This window comes from Manacus vitellinus, unplaced genomic scaffold (assembly GCF_001715985.3).
Source record: "Manacus vitellinus isolate BGI_N305 unplaced genomic scaffold, ASM171598v3 scaffold_39_pilon, whole genome shotgun sequence".
Classification (NCBI taxonomy): domain Eukaryota; kingdom Metazoa; phylum Chordata; class Aves; order Passeriformes; family Pipridae; genus Manacus; species Manacus vitellinus.
The window spans coordinates 1905782-1931547 of record NW_021940534.1 but is presented as its reverse complement, the minus strand read 5'-3'; positions in this window follow the sequence as shown (position 1 = coordinate 1931547).

Genomic DNA, 25766 nt, shown 5'->3' with positions numbered 1-25766 from the left:
TGTGGAATCAAAATCCTCTTCTTTTTCCATGTTGATATTTCTTTTTCCCCCACAAGTGAGAGAGAACCCTTTTTTAAACTAAAAATATCACAAGAAGCTGTGTTAACTGAGTGTGACAACAGAGACATTAGCGAGACCCTCACTTTCATTATTGCATGGGTGACTTGCAGTTTACTCTACCTTTTGCCAAAAAGGTCTACTTTTTAAGTCCAACAAAACACTTTTTCACTTAAATGTACCCAACTGTGAGAAGTATTTGTCTGCAAGAAACCTGGGTAAGCCGCAATCCAGATAAAGCAATAGGAATGCCCTGAACCTTTGAAAAAATATCTAAGCTGAGGTACATGCAGTGATACAGGAGCATAAGGTCACTGAGGTCATCATTTGGGTCATTGAATTCTGTCTTTCACTGCCATGAGCAAGCTGAATCCCATAGCACCCTGTGATGCAGGATCATTTCCCAGATCGCCAGTATGGGAATAAGACATAGTTTCCTAATGGTGATGCCTGATTCCAGTGGAAAGGAAACCTTGGAGCACCAGTAGCAGAGGGTCTCCAGCACTGTTGACAACTCCCCAACCTGGCTTGCAGCCCTGGCACTTGACGCTCTGCCCACTTAACCCTCCAGCACAGATCACCTCCACCACTCTGATGCTACCTCTGTGTAAGAGAGCACAAGTTGTGTCCCTCAGATACTAAATTGTGGTGTCTTCTAAGGTCTCCAATAGCTTTACCTGCTGAAGTCTTTGACTCCCGAATTTCAGGGTTAGCCTGAAACCTTCCATTTTCACAGACAATATCTCCATATCCAGGATACACTCTACTTCATTGCCTGTTTATTGTAAGATGAAGAGCAGAAAAATCCTTTTATTTATATCTGAAATCTGGAAGAGCTTGTAAGTCCAGTAATCAATGTTGGACCTATTGCACCTTTGTGTTTTAGAGTTAGGCAAGGGAACATGAGCTGGCGAAAGGTACAGGTTTATGAAATAACATTCCTTTTCCAGGTACAGGGAAACAACCCTGTTCTAAACTCATGAGCATGGATTTTGGAATTATAATGTGAAATTGCTGATAGATGGTCCTCTTTCAATCCAAAATATGGCAAGAAACATTTGTTTCAACACAACACCTTACATTCCTATCTGTTTATTCTGCTCTGTCTACCCTCCCATCAGATAATTTTGGACAATGCACACTGAGGCAGCCATGCATGCAATACGGTCTGGGAATCTGTGTCCACATGGTGGACAAAGGTGTCTGGGACAAGTGTACAGGCCACGGGCCTCATTGCACATATTTCTGCAGCTTCCAGACCATGCTTCTCCTTAAACACCAATGTCCCATAGCAATTCAGTGGGACTGGGATGCAAAGTATTGAGAATCATTAATTCGTGCCTTGAACTCTTTGTTTATAGCTTGCCCTTGGAAGAGCCAATTCATTTAAAGCAGGGGCACTGACACTTGTTTTCTCTGCAGGCATTTCAAACTCCAGAGAAGTCAGAAGGCTTAAGGATTTTGGAAAGAGGGGATAAAGGTTTACCTAGGTCTGACTTATTCCTATGTGCCCTTAAGGTATGCAAGGTGGCTGTCATCCGATTTGAAGTGCTGCACAAGTATCATTGAGACCAATTCCCACTGATTTAGTGGTATAATGGAACATTTACACAAGTATAACTGAGGGATTCTTTTATTTTGAAACTGTTCTGGGCCAAACCCTGGTAGAAAACATATAGGGATTAATATGAACTTATTCCCCCTCCATTAATTTCCGGTGACAGACCCATTCCTTTCTATTCTGTCTTGCAATTGCTCCCAAGGTACTAAGTTAAAAAAAGCAAGCTCTACCCATCTCAACCTATCTCATAGGTAATTGAAGTCATGTCTTCTTCACTCTTGGTGCTTTAGACCCATAAGGAGATGAACCATTATTTTGTACACATTATCCAAGAAGACCATAGCAATTCTGATAGAAATTAAAATTGAAAATTATTTAGGCAATCTATTTCTGTGGGGTGCTCTTTGACTGCCTAACCAGCTAGAATATGACCTGCCTAACCAGCTTACTCTGAAAGCAATCTCCATTTTGCAAGGTTTGCACTAAAAGCAGAAAATTTTCTTTCCCTATTTTTGCTTTTGAGTGTATCACCTGGAGTCCCAAGTATTGTGGTGGTTTTTTTCTCCCCTGGCCCAATGAAAGGGCTCTCTCTTTGAAGAATTTATGTATAAATTATAATATCTGTTGGAAGAATTGGTGATTTTGTCAGTTTATAGTCAGTATTCATATTAATGCTATCTAATTAACTTATTTTAGAAAAACATATCAAATATATGCTTTAAAAAACCCCACAAAACAAAACACACACATAGAAAACCCCAAACTATGTACAAATCTTTAATACAGAAAAACAACAAACTTTGCAGTCATTTCTTGTATGCTGGATTCTTCCAGACTCGCAGCTGCTCGAATGCCTTCTGCCAGCTGAGTGAAGAGTTTGATGTGATAACAAAAGAGCTTCCCTGGAAAAGCCAAAAATACGTCTGTAGCACAGCAGCTGACCAGCTCAGCACCACGGGTCACTGCAAGCACAAACTGCCTGCTTCTCTATTCATTCCTCTAGCTCCTGACTAAATGCTGAGTCAAGTTTAAGAGCACAGACCATATTCAGACCATTCATCACCATTGCCACAACCATTTCTGGCCCTTGATTTTGCAGGAAACCCAGGCAACAGACACTCTGGGTCACACACATTTCTCTCAGAATTAAACACAAAAATCTGAATGCCTAGAGATACTGTAGAGGCTCCTGAATATGGTTCTGAATCCTGTGAAGGGTCTTTGGTAACATGGGGCTCGGGGACCTCTCTGGTTGCAGGGACGCCATTGCTGGCTGCATTCTGACAAGTCACAGCCACCAAGAACTGTTTTGTTGAGGTCCAAGACCCAAACATACACACTCAGCCCCACTTTCCTCTGGTGTGTCAGCCAGCATTTATGAGAGACAGTGGGAAAAGTGTCTTGATTGACATCCCCCTAAGGGACAGAGAGGATAGAGCTGTTATCGTAACAGCGGTGAGTCATGCTGCTCAGATTATCTTTCCCTCATAAAATGCTAAAGATACTTCAGTGATGTAAGCTCAGGCTGAATAAAATGTTAGGGTGATGATGAGGAGGATGCTTTTAAGCCTTCAACACTGGCCAAATGCATGAATTTTTCCAGCAATCAAGAGAGAAGTGGTGGGAAGGAGAGCTCCCCAGGTGACTGTCCCTGCTCCCCATCCCCCATCTACCCCATCAAAGTCCCATGCCAGGGACCAAAGCATCCAGAGCTGGTGCAGGGCACACAAAAGAGATCCACACAGAGGCTGAGATGCAGTGTAGATTGTAAAAGAAAATTATACCCTAATAATAGAGAAACACACAGGCCCTTCGTTCGGTTCACAGGCTGCAGTTCTCTGATATTATTAACCTGATTTATTTCAAGGAAGGGGTCACTTTATGAAGTGACTGTGTCTAAACTTTGTTCAGATAAAAGACCATTAACAAAAGGCAGGCTTTGGGAAAACAAGCAAACCTTGGGCTGTGCACTCAGTAAGCACATTTTCTAGTTTTCAGTCAAGAAGTCATTGGCAGTGTCAGTGCTTGAAAACTGCATGGCTCAGACATTTCTAAACCCTTTTAATCCATCACAAAGGGCTCCCTTGACTGTTGCTTTGTTTTTCTGCTGCTGCCCTACAGTATGGCTGCCAGTGTATATTCCTGATAAGCAGTGAGCTATGCAGATGCTGCTAGGTTTCCCTGCCTTCCATAGCACTCAACCTGCCAATGCCTGTGTGAGGGACATAATCCATGTGTCACAAACAACCAGGAGTGGTGACACTCCATCCTCCTCTTGTAGTCCAGGAAACTTAAAAGAATACAATAATAATTTCTATGGGCCACATGGTGCCACCAATAAAAGTCCCTATTGCAATGAAAGAGAAGTTCTGCTTAAAAATTGAGGACTCAATAGAGCCTCTGCAGTGTTAATGTCATTTTAATCCCCCCGGATTTGGAGTTCGGCATTCCTAATGCAATTAGTTGTGATAAAAGAGAGAGAGCACCAGCTCCATGTGTCTGAATATATACTTCAACACAAAACCCATCCTGAGGTGTTTGGGGAAGCTATGTCTCTTTTCTCATGTGACTGAAACCTCAGTGCAGCCTGTCCTACTAAAAAAAGTACCTCAGAAAACTAAGGGATGTAATCAAAACCATCATAAGGATAAGGAGTGCAGAAGGTACCGTGGAGGGACTCAGCACAGCAGAAAGGTGACCACCCAAGTGAAATGCCAAGTGGATCCCCTGGAAAAGCATGGGCCATATCATGTACAAGCACCTCCTGGACCAAGCTACCAGGGAAACAAAGGGGACATCACAGTTTCCAGCAAACAGAGCAATGGTCTCTTACATTCACAGTTCTGCTTCACCTCTGCAACATCTCTTAAATGCAGTACATTAGGCAGCAGCCCCATGGGTATTTGGAAGACTCTAGGGCCCTAGGTTTGGCTGAGCACAGTGCAATGCCAGGATAATGTTAGTAGAGAAAACATCTGAAAAGGGAGACCAACATGATAGGGACCCCACCAGCAATTCTGTGCACTTATCCCAAAAGGGAGCACGGATAAGGGAGGGCTACCTCTTCATCCCAGGTACCAACTTTGAGGACGAGTCTGGGAAACCGAGATGTTTGACTCAAAGCACCCCCTTCCCTTGCTGCACCCTGCACAGCGAGCAGGTACATATGCTCAGGATGCTCAGGTTGTCCTTTATTGCCGTCTGCAAAATGTTGTGGTTTTATCTGTAGGACAAGAGCACCTGCTGAGGTTGGCCATGAACCAGTTGTTCCTTCCACTCAGCCCTGGGAGGAGAGAGAGATAACCTTTTCACCTACAAATAATTTATTTTCCCCAAATTTTGACCACACAAAGAGAGGAAAAGCAGAAAGATGGTACATGACCTAAGGTCCTTGCAAATTTCCCTCCGGACCCGGGACGTGTCACAGGCAGCACTGCTGTACTCATGTCTGAGCTGCAGGACAGAGGACTGATTGAGGAGTGCAGCAGAAAAGCAAACAGGAACACACAGTAGCAGAAGGAAGAGCAGAAGAGGGGGTAGGGATAGAGAAATTAGAAAATTAATGCAATCTGCTAATCCCTGAAGATCCTGGTGAAACATGAATGGGCCCTGGGTTAAGGAATATCTGTGCATGGTGAGGGCTGGGTGATACCGGGAATAAATGCAGCAAAGGAGATGAGAGTGAACACATGCCTTACATTCAAAATCCCAATGGAAAGATATTTGCATGTCACTATTTTAATACTAGATATTAAGAATCCAGCATTAACAACAAGAAATAGCTGCCCTATCAATTTTTAATAAATACTAATGACCTCTTAAACTAAATTTCTAAAGTGAAAAATATCAATATCAAATGTTTTTGAGAGTTGAAATCTTCACAAATATGTATTAATGCCACTCATTGCAATACCTACAAGATCAACTTTTACAGACATTGCTTATTTGACTCCCCGCTGGCATTCTCACATGCTTCTCCCCTGCAGCTGCTCCTTCTGCAGCACTGTTATTTCCAACCAGCCTAAAGCACCCCACAACAAATAACACAAAGGTGCTCAGGTCTACACAGCTCTTTCCAGGATGACATCTTACCAGCAATGCGGAATAGAAGGGTTAAAACCCTGATGTGTTTAAAATGATTTCATACAATCCTCTGAATGACTACAGAGCAAAACATCATATTTAGAAAGAACAGCTGGTCTTTACCTTTCCATTAATAACAGGCAGCCTCAGTCTTTAGTCCACCTTTTGTTTTGAAACAGATGGATGTATTAGAGAGGATGTAAAAATGTTACCAGCATTACTACAAGCAGCACACAGAGAAGCTGAAGTGTGTCAACCCCCAAATCTTTATCTTCTCTTGCCTTTGAATGCTCCTATCTTATTTTTCAGTCTGTCTGCTAAGTGCTTTTACCCCATTAAAGCTGCAAGCTCTTTGAGACAGGGGCTGCATCTTCTATTATACTTCTCTTTCAGAGACCCAGAGTGAGGTGGGTGCTTAATTAATATGAAGTCACAATGATATGAAACAGCACATGAAAAATATTTCTTCAAAGAATAGAAGACTTGGCAGAGTAAACCCACTAAGACATAAGATTTTCAGCAGGGTTTACTTGTTTGGTTTTGGAGGAATATTGTGTACCACAGTGTTTTCCCTGGCCTGACCAGTGAATATTAGCTGGAATGAAAAGGTATATTAATTTCCCTTGACAAAAATTTGAACAACCTATCATCTTAGCAACCCTCTGGGTATATTCCTAAGGTCGGAACAAGAGTGTCTGCTGTGTTGCTCTTTTATGCCACTCCCTGTGCATCTTCAGGGAAGGCTAATAATCCACTTAAACAATTACCTTTCAGAGGAAGAGGCAGAGGACTTTGTACGAGGGTACCTAATAAGTGACTCAGCCTGTGAAATATTTGAAAAGCTCACAGAGCAAAGAAGTGGAATACAACTATTATCTGACATGTAGTACCAATGAATAAAATCGTCACCAGACTGAAACCGTTTAGTATTTTTATTCATGTCTGCACTGCAAAGTGGTTGAAGCCTAAAACTAATGAAGGAAATAATATGCAATTCATCATGGTGTAGAGAGAGAAAGGCAGACAAACATAACTCTTGACTCATGTCACGTCAGTGCCTTTCAAACTTCTCTCTGTGGCAGCATTCGGGAAAGAACCATATTCCCTGTGCCATTTTCCACCTCACTTTCATCATGTGACAGAACCACGTCCCAAAACCCTGCTGAGGGTGCGAACAGGAAATCCTCTCAGTTCCTTGCTGCTCGCCTGGCACATGCATACAAAATAAGGAAAGATAATCAGTAATCATGCCTGACTTTGAGTTAATGGGGCATAACATTGGAGGTGGATCACTAAGTTGCTCTTCCACATACTTGAGCTGTGAGTCCAATGCAGATTGCTTCTGTGCCTGGTAAGAGATGATGGGATGCAGGCAGGCACTGCCTGTGCTAAGACCACATCACCTCAGCCCAGCTTGTCTGGCTCTCCTAGAGAAAAACTTGCCTCTGGGGAAAAAACTCACTCTTTGTTGATCACCATGGACTTTCCAACTCTGCTAGCAGGTGAAAACTCCTCCTGTCTTCCTGCATTCTGCATGGCACTAGGAAAGTACTGGATGCAGGAAGGACTGTGACTCAATTTGAGGCTGGTACTGCCTCTGCATTATGCTCAGGGGTCCTGTAGGAGCAGCCTTTGCTATTCCAGCCTTGGGACACTTATTTTCCCCTAAACTAGTGCCAGTTCTCCAACCAGCCGTCAAATACTCCAAGTTATGAGGAAATAGCAGAAGGCAATAATTTGCTTAAAGAAAAAACGTGTGAATTTGACTTTAAGAACGTATTTGCTGTACATTTGCTGTGTGTTTATATTTACTGTTGAAAAACTCCCAGAGAGCAGATCTTCCCCAAAGCCTCAGACTTCACAACTGTTTCTGGTCTGGCTCAGATATTTACTGGCTCAGCAGTCTATGACTTCCTCACAGGGGGAAGCAGTGGGGCAGGCACCACTGGTGCCTGGAATTTCCCTGGTGACCAGGAATAGGACCCGAGGGAATGGCATGAAGATGTGTTAGGCAAGGTTTAGGTTGACACATCTTAGGTTGGGGGGCTGTGCTTTGGACATGTGATGACCTCAGAGAAGAAGGTACCACATACAGCCCCACAAGACCAGCCTCTGCCACGTTGGCTGGGCTGGAGGACGATGAGAGGCTGTAGACACCTAACATTCTTCATGAGAGGACTATTAGGCTCACATGGAGAGGCCCCTGCACAGGGCAGTTTTTAATATCCCCTTATAGAGAGCTGCCTACCTGCTGCCAGCACAAAGTGGTTGCGCTCAGCTGAGCAGGGGACACTGACTAAGGGTAGGATCACTTGAGGACAGCAGTGACCTTGGGCACTGGGTTTGGTGCTGGTGGCAACTTCTCAGCACACACACACACACTTATCCTCTGCTTTTTCTGTGTCTTAAATAGCCAAACCTGCAGTTTTGCCTGGGTATTTGGGCAATGTCAGTGTGCTTGCAGCTGCAGATTGGCACCTCTGAAATTTTAGTTGCGATTTCAGTCAATTTGCACATTTCCAAAATAGAGCAATACCTCATACAGCACATATCTAATGCATATAATACCAATTTGCTGAATGTCAGTGTATACTGACCTTCTATTACAAACACTGGCAGATGGCCATTCCTTCAGTACTCAAGAGCTGCTTGAATAGAAAATCAAGTGATGGCTTAGCCTGTATTTCGCCTCTGCATCAGTGCCCATAGCAACACACAGTGGTAGCTGCCTGAATGCAATGCCTCTGCCACCACCAAGCTCCTTTCCAGCACAGCAAAGCCATTGGTGATCCCATGGCTACCATATCCAATTCTGTCAGAGCTACTAAATAGCAAGAGGGACCTCCTGAGAAGAGGACAGGAGTACACAGGCTGCCAGGCAGAAAGCCTCAGCCCAGCCATAGCAAGTTGTGATCAGGAGCTGTGTGCTCCCTCTGAGAGCCACAGCTATGGTCATCCTGTAGAGCAGGCACTGCTTTGTGGTGCCACTGGGGGAAGGAAAGCCAGTCAGCCTAGACATAACGTCATCTAAAAATGGACCACAAATGCAATCTAATGGCCAAGGACAAAACTGTTTGAGAAGCCAGAGAACACAGGATCGGATCAGACACCAGCTCTGCAACCTTGTGTGTGTGGCCAGCCTCTGCATGAGCACCAGCTTCCTCAGGTTTCGTGTCCACAAAAGCTTTGCAGGTATTTTCTAATAGCCCAAATTCTCTGTATTCGGGGTCTTTTTCCTATCCACACCACAAGGTCTGTTTCCAGAGCAGGGAGCCTAGCAGTGCACAGGAACAGCATGTATTCCCAATACAGGTAGTGCATACTGTGCATCAATCCAAATTTGTTCCTTCCCTTTTCAGCATCCCTCAGGTATTCCAATTTAGAGAGCAGGCAGCCTGAACATTTTGGAAATTTTAAATGCACTGTGGATGTTCTTTGAAATTGAAAGTGGCATGGTGAGTCACCAAATGTTGCAGTATCCTGCACTCCTGACCTCTTTTCCTCCAGAACTGTGCTTTCTCCCTCCAATGGGACAATGCTCAGAGGTTCAAGGCCATGCTGGGTGATGCTCCTGTGCAGCAAGGAGCAGATCACCAGCTGAATTCCCTAGCTTAGGGGTGCAATCTGCATTTCCGTGTACTGGACTGAACATGTGGTTGAGTTTGTGAGTCTGCTGGAAGGGCCACCACTGTCTTCCAAGTGTTTTCAGTTCATTTGCGGAGATGCTCAGGATCTCGGGGATGTTTCCTGCCAGACACTTGTGGTTCTTTTAATAGGCTGTGAAATTTTGGAATTAAACGATTTAAGCCTTCTGAGAACACAACACATCTCCAGGTGCCTTACTCCACAATAAACAGCCATTTTATGGCTTTCTTCCCTTACAATGCGGATTAATTTTAACCCTCACAACAGCCTAATGGAAAGACTGTGCTGCACTCCAAATGCCAAACACTTGCTGAAAGCTTTCCTTTGTTAGCGCCTCCTGGTTTAGTCACCACCAGCTTCTGAAAAGATTCCACAGAGTTAATGTTTCCATTTCTTTTAATTCGTTCTCAGTGATGACACAGCCATAACACAGCTGTGTTCCAGCTCAAAGGAGCCGAGTGCGGATGCTGCCCACTGTTCCTCGGCCCCTGCTCCCCCTCTGGCTCACTAGTGGGGCTGATGCTGTTGGGAGGATATGGTGACATTTTTGAATCCGGGATGGAAAAGTTCTGTTAGAGGAAGCCTCTTCTTTCTTTTTTTCCCTCTTCATTATTTCTTCTTTTTTTTTTTTTTTTTTTTAATTTGACATTTTCTCTGTGAAAAGCTGACCTAATTTTCTGGGAATAATGTAAACGGTTATACACTCAAAGCATTGCGCTGGAGAGTTTATAGATAAAGCCAAACTATTTTATGGTTCAATTATCACAAAGTACAGGGGATCCCTGTTGCATTAACACTTCATGAAGATAGTACAGTGGGGGCTTCCTTGCTCTTTTCTGTGTAAGTTAGGATTTTCCAGTAAAAGCTTCACTGCAGCTTTGTTAATAAAAATCCATTAGCACTGCCAGTTGTAAAAGACATATTAAAGATATTTTCCTCAACGACTGTGTCTGGTGTTAGTATTCACACCAATTCCTTGCCCTGTTCTGGAGAAAGTTTTAAATTGTCTATTCTGATGCAAAAAAGATAAGAGTTATTATGGAAAAGAGTTATTCAGGGATGAGAAGAGGAAGAGAAAAGGCTGTGAATCATTGACAAAAGGGTTGACAGTGGAACAAGCACTGTAGCAGTGGCTGGTTGTCATTATGCTACCTGAGCCTGATGTTAGGACATGGGTGTCCAGGTCATCCTGACATGAGTGACACACAGAGACCATCCCTTCCCACAGCAAGAGGCAGGACAAGTCATGCTGACAGAGCCCTTCTCACTGTCACGTGGTGTGTGGAGAAGGCTGTAGAAGACTACCACCACTTTCAACCACACTAGTACAATCTGCTAGATAAGGCTGTGGTAACAGCCTGTTTCAGGATTCAAATACAATGCATCAGGTTCACTTGACCAAAGGGCCAAGATATTGTTTTGAGTTACGGACATAATGTTGTGTGCACTAGATTGAAAATGTGGGGCAGGAGGGATTGAATTTTCTGGCCTACTCTACTTATTTAAGAGTTTTCTCTTTCAGGAACTGTGCTGTAGAAATCACTGAGACCCTGCTTGGGTGCATTTTTCTATTAACCAAACTAAGTGTACAATTACAGGATAGATTCACAGTTTTAACATCAGATTTTCTGGGGTTTTTTTTTGCCGAAAGAGCAGGTTTTTTCACTTCTTGCTAAACATATTCTATAGGTCTATGCCTTCAGCAAGTTGAATCATGCAAGCATTTTGCATAGGAAGAGAGGTACCACAATCATCTTCCTTGTTAGTATCAGAACCAGCGTCCTTAAGTGTGGCTCAGGTATGGATTTCAGTTCTCCAGCCATATCTGACTGTCGTAGAGGTACAGTTCATATTCTTGAAGGAATTTGTTGTTCATCTGTTGCTGGTTTGTGCTTTCATTTCTATGAGAATCTAATTAGGTTCAGTGATTAGGAGTGCTAATGGGCATAACAATCCCACAGAAATTTACCTTTCAGAAAAAGAAAAGCAGCAAAAATCTCAAGCAAAGGAAGAAAAAGAAAGAGGGGGAAAATAAAACAAACAAAAAACCGAAAGCCCACAAACCCAAAAAAACCCTAATGAACCAAAAACCCTACAATTTTATGTGGGATTAAATAAATAAATAAATAAATAGCCACTATGCAAATGCCTCTACCTTTCTATCAGAGATTGTTGTAAAGGCAAATTAGTTAATTGCTGCAAAGTGCTTTGAAAATGAAAAGGAATATATAAGAGGTGATTATTATTATTCACAACAATCTGGTAGGTGAAGGCATCTGTCTATTTTGCCTTATGTATCCCCAGAGCTTTCCCAAAGCAACGTTAGAAGAAAGAAAAATACCTAAAATAGGAGAAGAACAATCCCAAAATGGAGAGAAAAGGCCTGTGACATTTGTGAATAATAAACATAATAAGCTACAGATCAGGATAAAAGAGTACCACCAGGAGTATAGAGTAAGAAAGCTACACTGAGGTGCATTCGAACTGATCTTAATGGATATGGAGATCATTAGCACTGTGCTGATACTGCTGAACTGACACAGAAAATATTAATTTAAATAGGAATATCCTACATTAAGTCGCATTACGATGCAAATGAGTCAAGCTTCTGTGCCCTATGCTTTGGCCCTTTTGGCACTAACCAGAATGTCTGTGTTGTGTCAAAACTTCCACAAATGATAAAGGGTAAAGTTTTTATCTCATTACAGGATCTGATGCAATTCTACAATCTAAAATGTTCACAGATGATGCAATGAGATCAGTAATTCAGGCTACGACTAAATCATACATTTATCTCTGGAAGCTGTAGAATAACATGCAAGCCTCTGAATACTTATATTATGTGTTAACTCCTCTCACATTGGCATCCCCCCAGACCCCAGGGAGCTAGTCTTGTGCTTATGCTAAGTGCATGCAAAAGTGCTAGCAAGATCACTACACTAATTTTCAGCATCAGAAAGTAAAATAATGCCTATACTGAGGCAAGACTCCTGATAAGTCTATGAACTACAGCATTTCATAGCTGTGGATTTCTTAGCTGTGGAAGAATTAACTCATTTTTCCCTTTTTTTTTTCCCCCTTCTTCTCAATTATCACTTGCCCTAGCTATGAATCACTTCAGAGCTAATTCCTTAAAGGTACCCAAAATTCCCTCAGGTGTTTTGACATAATTCTATTACATCTTATTTCTGTTTAATATTAAATTCTTTCCTGCATGTTTAAATAAACCTAGAAACCTTTCAGGGAGCATAGCTTAATGGAGAACTAAGAACATGCACACCGAATGTCACTATCTTACATATGTTTTATTATTAATGGTAATTCATGCAGACCCAGCCACTTCACAAGGAGAGACTAAACACTTACATAAAGCTAGGTGCTTTTCTCTGACCTTAATTTGTTTCTGTACTTGAACACTGGATTCCTTTTCAAAAAATAATTATTCCCATAAAGATTAAAAACCAATAACACAGTCTATTTCTGGGAGAAAAACAAATGCAGGAGCTAGAGAGAGAATGCTGGGAATACTTTCTTGGTGGCTATTCCAATAAACTAGAGAGTAAGAGGTCTCCTCCTGGGTCAGGATGTGTGTGTCCTGAAGGATGGAGCCTGTTTGTTCCCATGTGTCTCATGGTGTTTTCTATCTTGTCTGTAATACCTGTTTTCTTACTGCTTCTACCATTAGTTCACTTGGAGGGACCAAACAACACCTCACATTTATCTGTGGTACATCAGTCTGAATTTGAGTCTCTGGTGGCAGTAACTTCAGCAATTCTTCTACATGGCCAGTTTATTTTCCTGTGTGCAATAGCTGACGACTTCAGTGCAGCTTCCAAGGAAAATGCATGCTTCTTACCAGAATGACTTTTCTAAAGGAGTGTGGTATTTAGATGCCCAAGATGAGATGGGCGCAGAAACTTATCAAAAGTTCAGCAAATCCCATGGAAAGCTCCCTCTCTAGGAGGAAAGACAGGATGTCTGAGGACAGGCGGTCTTCCAGTATGAAGAGTGGGAAGCTTCTGCTGTTTGATATCTTCTACCCACAGAGGAGAGTCTGGTGTGTTGCACTTCTGATGCAATGGACCCAACCATCCAGGCAGGGGGACAGCTTGGGTTTTGTCTTCTGCCTGCTGGAACTATAGACCCACAGGGACTTTTGGTAGCTCACAATCTCTCCAAAGGGGTTTTTAATTTGCCCAGAAAATTAGGAAAAGTAGAAGAAAAAGGGACAGGTTAGCTGAAACAAGATTTTCACCTCACCTCTTTCAAAGCTGGTGTTTGCTTAGATGATTCACTCACCCTTCTGAGTGAGCAGTGAAAATGCTCATTAGAGTGGTATGTGGTGATTCCCATGACCAGAGGTCATGAATGACACATCCTTTCAGACACAGTGTGCTACACAGACAGAAATGGAAGATTTGGCAGTAAATCCAGATATACCTAAACTGAATATTTACACATTTAACATTGCCATAAAATCTGGATATTCAGAGTTCTTAAAGTATTTCTTGCCCTCCCCCCACCTCTACCATAGTTTTTTCCAAGTTAACCAGTTAGCTGTCTGCATGGATCACAGGAGACTTGGTCAAGTCAGTGGCAAAGGAGAGGTACCAAAATCATAAACTTCATGGAGACTGTTTTTACACCATTTTTTCCTCTGCTTTTGGAAAAGATAGATGTGCGCACTGTGGGGAACAACTGCAAAGGGAAGAATTTTAAGTGACAAGGGTGCCAAAAAACAACAGGGAAGACAAAACAAGGATTCTTGGATTATAACAACCTTTCCTTAAAAAAGAAAAAAAAAGAGAATAAAAATCATAGCGGTGTGTGATGTCTTTTGCAGTCCTTTGGTATTACATAGCTGTTGGCATAAAAAAGAGAGCTTCGATATAAATCTGAAGCTGCTTGTCAAGACACTTGAATATTATTCTAATAAGGCATCTACCACAATTCTTTTTAGAATCCAAAGACATACATCAAAGCCAGAGACTTAAAGGGATGGCTTCAACTTTATATTGCTAGGCTCTGTTTTGGAGAAAATGCATTATCATTTTTTTGTTCTCTTCCAGGGATACAAAGCTGGAATTTGGACAGGAAAGAGTCTGACATTTTCTGAGTACTGGAAGAAGTGCTTGTAGATGTGTCATGCATTTTCCATCCTATCTTTGACCGTGGCATAGTCACAGGTATCTGTTCTCAGGATACAGTGAGTATTTCTTGTCTAGCTAGCAATTAACGAGCAGTACAAGCAAATAGCATTGCACTGACATTTATCCCTCCAAAACTTTGCCCTATTGAGATCCAACTACACACTTTGAGTGATAAGTAGGTTTTTATTGTGTGGAAAAATAAAGAAGTCAGAGGGCTGAGCCAACATGGATGCACTAAGGACAGTGAGAACAACCACCAAGGGATGCAGCATGAACAGTGCAATCAAAAGGTCTTGTGTGGCAAGCAAATCCTCATCTAAAATATTTTGGAAGCTGCGATAAGCGTGACTAATTTCCCTGTTAATGGCAGAATCTGCTTTCTTTTGAGCTGGGTTGCCAAACCCCACAGCCCAGGTCCTCATTGGTCACCTGGGCTCTCTGGCTGTGAGGCTGAAGCAGCACACTGCTTCATGCCTCTGTTTGCTCACCTGCAGAACTCGCGTGTTGCCTATCTGCCTCACAATGGCATTACAAGGCTAATTTAATCACAGCTATATAGGTCTTCTGAGGTAGCTGGAGAGAAGGTGCTATAGCAGTCATCGCGCTCTTGGTTATCGTTAGAAGTGGCATTTGAGTGCCAGCTGAGTACTGCGGGAGCTGGATCCAGGCATCAGCTGTGGCTATCCATCATAATGACCCAGATGATAAGAGTGGCTGAATGGGGAGCAATTTTGGTGACCTGCAAAACAGCTCCATTAAAAATGCAAACTCTAGTGCAGCCAGAATTTAATTCAGTGCCCTCAGAAACTAAGATCTTCTCGCATCTTCTTATGAAGAGGAAATTAATTAATGCTTTTCTTTCAGAAGCACTTTTGCTAAAACCAAACAAGAGAACAAAAGATACTGATAAAGTTTCTTGGAGGGCCATATTAGGAGGATGGACGCAGCAGGGGTGACAAGGAGACTTCCCACCACCCAAGAAGGATGTTTTGACTTTTCTTCTTCTTTGGTCTCTTCACCCTTCTCTCACTCCTCTTGCTAGTGTGATAGCAGCATGCAGACATCCCCATGTCTCTGGCACAAAATCTTTAAGGTCATTTTCTGAAAGTGGGTGGCCCTGTTATTCCCCCACTGTAGCCCAGTTATCCCATCCACTGCCTCCCCCCACACATTTTCCAGGATATCTCCCATGACAGAGCAGGCAAAGAGAGGCTGGAGTTTGCTTCAGGAAGCAAAACAGCAAGGGGACCTGTGCCTGTGACAGAGACAGCTTGGATGCACCTCCCTACTTCCCCCCTCAGTTTCTTCCATGGGATCTAACAGACAGAGCTGTGTGAATAAATATTGATACTAAACATAGTCAGGAATGAGAATTCATGATCTAAAATTACACAAATATTTGGGAATCTAGACACTATAACTCAAGTGGCACTTAATCTCCAAGTGCAACCAAAAATATATAACTCCTCAGTTTACTAGCAGTGTCAGGTCCCCAAGTGTGGAGCTGAATAATTTAGGGTGGAAGAGAAACAGAGAATGGAGTTTGCTGGGGGGGAGAGAAAGAGCTCTCTTTCAGATTCACTGTTGACTTTCCCTGGCCAGACAAGGAAAGGAGGCTCCAGGTCACCTTCAGGACAATCCCCATAAATGCAGAGAAAAAACAGAACCACACATGCAGAACTCACAACCTGCAGCTTCCTGCCTGTAGGCACAAGGAGAGGAATGGGGGACACAGAGGGAGAGAAATGAGGGGCATGCAGGAGTGTGCAGTGCTGTAGCCTTCCCGTGGCCGGGGAAGCTGCCCAACACCTGCCACCAGCAAGGCTCAAATCTGAGAACTACAGCTGTAGCATAAAGGCGGATTATCACCCATCCAAACCAAATTCAATTATCATATCTATGCTGCTTCTCTATTTCTGTAACTGGAAGGCTATTATTAGGCTCCCTCCCTCTCTCCCTCCCTCTCTCTCCCTGTTTTTAATACATCTCCAAGTAATGCTGCTGTAAAACATTCAGAAAAGTAAACATTAGCTTTAGGCCATTTGATTATCAGTTTTCCAGAACACTTCGTTCTGCCCTGTTTTACTCCATACTCCTTTAATTACAAAAAAATTAAAAAAAAAAAATAAAAAAAATAAAAGATTTTAAAAAAAGGAGATGGACTGAGATGAGTTTAATGAATCCACACTCTGTCTCCAGTGATGGCCCTGGCTGGCTCTCATGAGGCAAAAAAATGTCGGTTTACACTTGGATAGAAAAGAAGTGAGGAAACAGGTTTTCCCTGGAAAAAAAGGGATACTATATTCCCTCCTATCCTAATTGCTAAAATATTTCTTAGTAGGCTTCATTTCCTGTGCCAGAATTGAGAGGTGATCGGGTGATGAAAGGGTGGGGGCAATGCAGGCCCTGAGATGGGGGACCCAGTCCACAGCAGTCATGTGCACTGGGAGACAACATCCCAGAAACATGTTCAGTGCCAGTGTCCTTTCTGATACTGCTCATTTACACCACAAAGTGCACTGGTTTTCCCTTGAGGTCTCAAGACAGGGATGGAGAACACGTCATGCATGCTCACCTCCTGCAGAGCTCTGTGCCCTCTGCACCAAGGGCTGACACTTTGCTGTGATGAGAAGCTTATATATTTTTTGTGGGATGGTGCTATGCTTTTTTCTTACGTTAAACAAACACTGAAAAACTCATGAGCAGGTATTGCCCCTCAAAGGCATGGTGAAATCAAGCCTGTGAGTGCTTTTTCCATGTATGCCATGTAAGCTGTAGGAACACAGGAATGACAGTGTTAGTAAGAGCTGAGTTAATCCTTTGGGATGGGCAATATGTCTTCGATGTCTTTTAACATACCTACTTATGAATAAAACACAAAAAGGGCCAAATCTTTGATCAGTTCTTGTGGGGCTACCATAATATGTGTAATAAATCATACTCATACTCTAGCTTTTTGTTTGTAACAGGTGGGTTTAGCATCACGACTTACATTTCAAAAGCTGCTGGTTGACTTAAACTCCTTTATCTCTATCTTTCACACAAATGAAAGAGCTTCATGTATAATAAAGCATTTGGAGAAAAATAAAGACATTGAAGAGATTGGGTCTCACTTCTGTAGTCTTGGGAATTAACTAGGAGCAAAAAGAGAGGCTCTGACCTCTGTGCTATAAATTCAACCCCCCATTCGCGTCACCTGTTCAAGACATGACTCAGGGCCACACTGGCTGAAGCAGGACCATAAGTTGGGTGTGCTGAGATCTGGGATATTATCCTGCTTACAGAAACATGCTGCATAAATGACTTTGCTCAGATGTATTAGCCCACTACCCTGAGGACACAGACTACTGCCTCTTGCAGTGACTGGTACCAGATACTCCACATCAAGGCAGGTGTGAGCCTTCTGCAACCACAGAAACCTGCCTTGCAAATACAGGAACCTGCTCATCCCTTTGCTGCAATGGCCAGATCTAAGATATATGTGGAAACTGGGAAGCTGAAAATTTAGTTATTCCCTGCTTCATTCTGCTGAGCTGCAAATATTGTGCAAATATTGTAGCCAACCTTTTTTAAAATGAATTTTAAAAGCTTTTGGATAAGGTTTTTATTTACATCATTCTGATCGTGTAAAGGGAGAGAAACGGGCCAAGTTTTTTAATTAACAACTGATGTAGCAGAGAATTCGGCATTAACTGCAGAAGTACTTCCTCTCTGTTTTGTTTTGGCCATGTGCAACCATAACACCAAGTATCATTAATGAGAGTTGCATGACCACAAAGCAAAACCTCCCGGGATGCTAAATGGCTTGTAGGGTTGGTGCTTGACACCCTGTTCATGTCTGTAAGATAGGATAAGGCATGTGGCTTAGCCACACATCGTTCATTAAATAATGTTAGTTGCTTCATTTCCTTTGTTTTATTACCACCGATTAAAAATTTAGCATGATGCTGTGCAAAGGTAAGCCTAGAGGCACTGCATTTGAAATCTACCTTTGAAAACAGAGGCACAGAGAGAGGATGGGTGGGTCTGCAGAGGGGACCGGGATGTGGACCAGGACCTTGGAAGAAAACACCCGAGGGAGGCACAGAAACCATCTCCTGGGGTGAGGAGGGTGGAGGGGAGAGAGAAGCATGAGAGGCTTTGGAGGAGGAATGAAACAAATGAGAAATGAGCATTGTGAGCTGACCTGCCCAGAGGGCTGGGGGCTGAGGTGGGCTTCACCACAGGGGCTGGGGTGCTTGTGCTGGCCCTGCTAACTGCTGGAGGGCATTGTCTGGACATCCTTCCACCGGGCTCAGATACCTTGGACTTGAACAAGATGGGCTGATGGGCACTGGGCAAGGAAGAGCCTGTCCGACAGATGTTATGTTTGGGGTAAATTCATGCTATTTTTCTTAAATCTCAGAGCTATTTCAATTTCATGCAACAGGAGAAGCCTAACAGCTGGTGCAGTTTTTCACTTCAGCTGTTTAATGTGGTGGCTGTGAATGAGTTTGCACCAGCAAAAATTAAGGTGAGGCCAGAATCAAACTATCCTTGTAAGCAACAGCTTCAGGTCACCCCTGAGCACCCCTGCTCCCGGGAGGGCTCAGACCTGCTCGAGCTGCTACTCCTCTGCCTGGTAAACATACTGAAGCCTGCTTGTTAACCTGCTAATGAAGAAAAGAAAAATAAGGAAAAAGGGGAGAAGTAGGAAGTGAAGTAGCTCAGCACTGTTGTTTTGCTGTGGTGTTTATTGCCATCCAGTTTCCTTGCTGAGAATGACGAGAGATCTCGAAATCGATAATCCTCAGTGGTATTTTCTCAGCAGCATTTCCTGCAGAATGCGAATGTCTCTTTTCTTGTAGGCAGATGGACAGAGCCTGCAGGATCACATTTACTGGAGAGAAACCAGCTTTGAAAAGTTTTGACAGCCGGCATGGTATCTGGTCCATACCAATTGAAATGAGTTTATTATCATTCAGTTTTTGCCAAATGCCAATCAGTTCTTAAATCTCTCCTGAAATTAGGATGTTGAAAAAAAATCAAAAGATCTCTGCAGATACAGTTTCAACATTTACAGGAATATTTTAGAACTATTGTTCCAACAGATGATGCTATATAGCTAATGTATAAAATAAAACAGACAACAGACCTCCTAAAAATTGGCCTTTTTCATTATGAGGGTGCAGAAAGAAAGCAGCAAAAGATCCCCAATTCCTTCACTTACTTATTTATTATTTAATTTTTTTTCCAGATGACTACACAGTTTTAACACAGAGATTTTGATTTTGCACTCAGAAATTTATCATCTTCCTAGTGCTGGTCCTCTTAAACAAGTGTTAGTCGACATATCATGAAGGGACTCACATTCATACTGTTCTACCAGATTAAAGTCTTTGCATATTTTCCTGCAAAATAAATCCATTGTCACAGTGGATTGGTAGGAAATATAGAAGGCAGGAAAATGCAGATTTTAGCAGGCAAACCTATATCTTTCACCTATTGTGTAGTTGGTTTACATTAGCTTATTAGTAAGTATGATGGTTTTGGAACACAAAGTTTTATCACTCTTCCGCTTTTATGGCAGCAGATACCCAAATAAATTTAAGGAATGTCACCTCTTACAGTCCATTACAACAGTGCAGCAAAATCACAGACCACCAGCTTTCTAAAGTATCCTGAAACCTCAGAAAGAATGGTGACAGATATGTGATGCTATTCTGTTTTGGTTTAACCTGACCTTTTGCTTGAGAGAAAGAAGGGAGAAGTGAACAAAATAGAAGGAAAAAAAAAAGACAAAACCAAATGAACAAACAAACAAAACAAAAAGCAAACAAAAAAAACCCAAAACCAAAAAACTTTTAACTACGTGCCTTGAAGACAGAGTTGAAGTTTAGAAAAAGCAGGACCCCAATGGATATATGGTCTCCAAATGTATTATTTCATGTAGACACTAATGAAGGGAAGATGTTAAGCTAAGGTGTGGTACTTGTTTTTAAGAAAAAGAAAGATGCAAAATGCCCAGCATTATGGTGCCTCACACCACACACTGACCATTTTTCTTTGGTAGTTCCATGCTTGCACTTCCAGCTTGAACCAGGACAGAACAGATGGGAACAGAGAGAGGAACAGACCCTTCTCTGTTAAGGGGTGGCTGCCACTGTCTGGGCTTGCACACCATGGAAGACCCCTTTTAACCATGACTTTCTGGGGGCTTTTGAGTGACTTCGTGTCACTTCCTAGCACATCTGTGAGTGCCTAGGTTCCATCTCATGTTTGACAACCACGTGGCACTTCTGACAGTCATGTGAGAGTTCATGTCAAAGCAATCACAATTTTCTGGTCATTTCTGCATTCTGAGTTTGTCCGTGGGGGATAAAAAACATCACTAATTTTTGGGTATATATTTTTGTATATGTGTACATGTACAGAGAGGCATCAACCCTTCACTGATAGGAGCCTAATTTCTCAGGTTTGCCCAGCTTGGCCCTTTGAGCTACAACAGGATACAAGCCACATCACATCTGTAAGTAAAATAACGGGAACCACATGACAATGTAGGAAAAAGCTGTGAAAATCTCTTAATAGAAAATCATTCTGTAAGGAACACCAGTGTCTGACTGAAGATGCTGTGATACACAGCTGAAATTACTGCCTGGGCTATTTCAGATGCCATGAGTATTACTAGTAGCCAAAAATTTTCACCCCAAAATAAATGAGGTAAAAGTGGAGTTTTCCAAAGTGAGCAACCTCATGCATTTTGTTTTTTGTTGGCTTCCTTCTCCCACAGTCTCTGTGATATCTTTCTTCTTCTTCTGCACCTCTTTGGGGTTTTTCTGCTTTTGATTTCAAGAAAAATAAAAGGAGGTAAATCATTAAAAAGAAGAAAAAATTATAGAAATCATGAGGATTTTTTCACAGCCAGCTCAGTATAGTTTGAAAAAAAAAAAATCTCTTTTCAATGAGCTCTAACCTTTGCTCTGATTAACAAGAATATTTGCAGTTCTGTTTAAAAGGTATAATGCAGGTTAATGTTATATCTCCATGGTATTGATTTTTCCGAAGTCATGTTAAGAGTTGTAGTCACTTTCCCCCAAATATTTTGCAACAAGGCAAAATGGTTTCCCCCCACCTTATGGTTTTTTTTTCTTCAGGTGTCACAGAGTTCTCCTTTGTTTTAATCCAGCACTACCTGCACTCACCTCATGGCATGGTAGCTCAGTGCCATCTATAGTGTCATCTCACTTCCTCATTTGTGCTAATAAGGAACATTTAGAGCAGCTCCAACTCCAGCACTGCATTAATGAAGCACTAACATTTGCTAGGAGAGAGATTCAGTGATGTTGACAAGTGACTTCGCTGATCAGAGGAGCACAGTCGGGTTGGAAGGAACCCATGTTCTTGAAATGCGGGAGGTGAATTATCTCAGTATTCAAAAAAATAAACAGAGACAAGTTTGATGAGTTTAAATTCACAGAAGAGCTTTTTAATATTTCCTGAGGTTCTAATCAAAGAAGAATCTTAACTGGTCCCAAAAGGAAATGAAAGATGAAAGGAGCTGACACTGATGCCCACTCTACCTTTCCTGGCTGCTATTGGGTTGGGGTTTTTTATTCTTTTTTTGCTTGTTACTAAAAATATCTCGATGGGTAAGAATTAGCAATAGGATACTAATGCAAAGTCAAAAATAAAAATCCATTGCAAAATGTAGCATGCCTTTAAAATTTAAACATCTAGTAAATTTAAATCGAGGAAATTGACATAGATCGTACGAAAGAAGATACAGCACCTCTAGCTTATGCCAACTAAAAATAAGAATTATTAATGAAGCTAGGCTTTCTTCTGCTGTTGCACATTAATTATTTATGATAATAATACTCCACACTGCCATATTAAAGAATTTTCTTCACCCAGCTTCCCAGAAAACTCCATCTTCTGAAACCCTCAACATGTTAAAAACCACAAAAGAATGAATTCCTTTCAGTGTATTTATTATACTGGAAGATGAATATAGTCTTGGGTTATTAAACTGGAATGAAAAACACATCTTATTAGAACTTACATGGTGATTTTTATTCTCACTAGTTTCATATAAACTTAATGATGCAGACTGCATTTTTATGCTCATCTATTTTAAAATGGTGCCTGGAGCAAAAGAAGCTTCCATTAATGCCAGTTTGGTATTTCAAATACAATTTGATGTAATTTACTTCAAATATATGTGAACAGAGAAGGATAATGTTGAGAGTATTTTCTGGATTCAGATCTGGGTTAGCTCATGGCAGTGATTTGTTAAAACACAAGTTTTATGAAACAGAAAAAGGAAAATGAAACTGTTTTTCAAAGAATAAGGTAAAAATTAATACCTCTATGAAAAGGTGAAGTTTTAAAATTTATTTTGAATTGACAGAGTTTAAATATTTAGTCCTGAAAATAACATTATTATTATTATTATTATTATTATTATTATTATTACTATTATTTAGAAATCAATAATGAATGAAACATTTAAAATGAGTATTGGACTACTTTTTTTTTGAGCTGTTGTATTTGTTGTGATCAATCTGGAATAGACAATGATATCTTTCTTTACATATATCCATTTATTTATTTACAATTCAAGTTTCATAAAACTATATCTTTTGTAGCACCATATGAATATTTCCATGTCTTCTGGCACTATTCCTGCAGTGCTTACATTTTTCGTTATTTCATATTATTTGTCTTCTACTTCTTTGGAGTTTGTTTTTCTTATTCCTAGAGTTACACTGGCAGAGACACTTGTACTTGAAACCACACAGAAGTGTCTGCAGCACTGAGGTATGGCAGGGGCAGGGTCGTCATGCAAGGAAAAGAGTTTTTACAGCCAAGGAATACATAGACAAAAAAAATACAATTCATGGTAAAAATGTGTGGTTAAAAATTGTAAGGGCGTGCATGTATTATAAATTCATGTGTGCTGCCTGTGTCTACAAAGAGTGTCACACTTGCGGTGTACGTTGCTGTGTCAAGGAACAGCATTCTGAAACAGAAAACACTGCAGTAGGTGCAAGGTGCTGCTTCTACTTTCGTTCTGCAGTTGGGATACCCTGGCAGGGGTTTGCATCCCCTGCTACTTTGGGACACCCACTACTTCCACAAGCAAAGAGAAAGCAGTCTTTGCCTCCCTGCTTTTATTGCATTTCTGCCTGTGTTTTTTTCCTTTTTTCTTTTTTTTTCTTTTATAGGGGTTTGCAGGGAGGAGGGTGCACGTGAGATCAAGTGGCTTAAGGGTAAGATTATAAAAGCGCTGGTGAGATGTAGGCATATGACCCCTGTGTGGAGACTTTACGTGTAGTTCCTCTAGGGCATTTGTTAAAGCTTACTCCTCCTTATGAATTTGCTGAGCCTCTTTCACACTCTGTCCTTCTGTGGATAAATCCTACCCCTGCCAGAGCCCATGTCACTGTAGCCTGTCGGCAGATGGTCACAGCTCTACCATGTTCTCATGGCTCTGCTGTAGAAGAGCTCAAAAAATTTAGGCAGCATCAGTTGCTCAGAGTGGGGCTTCTGTGACTACTTGTGAACAGCACCAATGATGGGCTGCCATCCCCTGCAGGACAGTGCCTCTGACCAAGGGGTAAAGGGTTGTCTCCACAGCACGAGGTAGAAGTGCATAGGAGACAACCCACCACCTCCCCTTTGTTCGTGAGGCTGGAAAGAGCCTGCCCTAGAACAGGGGCTCTCTTCTCAGGTGGAGTAGAGCCCTTTCTGAATTATTTCTGTAATGGAAATAATTGGGGACATTGGCAAACTAATTCAATGGAAAACTATTCCTAATTGTTTTTTAGGGAATGATCGGACAAAGAACTATTTCTGGATGAAATGTGTCGCAGCATCATTTCACAAAGCAACACCAGCTTTATGAATGGGTTAATAAATTTCAGCATACACATTTAAATTGTTATAAGTAAGATGAATGCCTAGGAAAATTAATGAGCATATTTAGTGATTAGTAATGGACTCTGCTTCCTCTGCCTGGGACAATGAAGAAAGAACTGCAGGTGACCTTATGAGTTATACCATTACAAAGATTAAAAATCCTCAACATTTCAAAGCTCCATGTTGGAATATTTTATTTTTTTTAATCCAGCTGTTAAAACTTTCAAACCAGCCAACTCCATCACCTGAAGTGTATGTTTTTATTTGTGCAGTTCTTTACGGATGTCTTACTTATACAATGGCAGAGGCATGACCTGTGCCAGAGAGATGTTTGGTGTGCAGTGGAGAGAGGCATTAAGATAAATCATATTATTAAAAAAAAAAAAGAAAAATACTACCTACTTGTTTAGTTTTAGATTTAGTTTTTGTAGAAACTATATCCATTTTGACCCAAGAGTGCCCCTCATGAGTCGGTGACAGCACATACAGTCAAGGAGCAGGGGCTGAATCCTGTGCTGGGTCCTGTCCTCTGTTTGCTTGTGCTCCTGACAGCGAGGGCAGTTCCTGGATCAACAAATAACCACTGAAGTGTGACAGATTTTCTGAATTCAGTGATTGCAGAGTCTTGGAAGTCAAAAGGAGATCACAGCTTGGGTGAAAATGCTGGTGGAGGTCAGCTGTATTAAAGGCGATTAAGTGTTAGTACCTCACAGCTCTTGCTGAAAACCAGGTAGTCAGCTTGAGGGATATTTTGACCTTTTCCACTTTCTGTCTCTCTGTTTGTGACAAAACAAACAGGATGACCTCTGCAGCACACTCTTCTCAAATTGGTATTAGACTTACACAGATATTGAGAGCAGGAGACCTCTCCTTTCATCTTCTCTGAAATGGTCAGGTTTTAAGATTGTTCTTGGGGAAAACCTTCTCTAGAGTGAACCTCAACTAATCTTTATGACTATATCAGATATTTAGAAAACACCTATTCAGGTAGGGCAGACTAACAGGTACTTTGAGATACTGAGCCTTTTAGCTATCAGTGAGTTTCACTTCAGACATTTGGGTCCTGAAACAGGTACAACACCTGTAAGATGTTTTGGGTTTTTTTTGGTTTGGTGGTTTGGTAGGGGGTTTGTTTGTTTGTTTGGGGGGGGGGGGTCAAAAAGGAAAGAAAAGAAAACCAAATAAAACACTGCAGCCATGAAAACAGTCCATCACTGTTCCACCATAGATCAAATATCACTAAATTAGATTATAAATGTAATGGATCAAGGTCTCAGCTGTCACAAATGAACTTCATTGCACTGTCTCACACAAGCTAAGGTTCTGGTGCAACATCTTTGCCAACATCATAAACGCTCTATAGATGC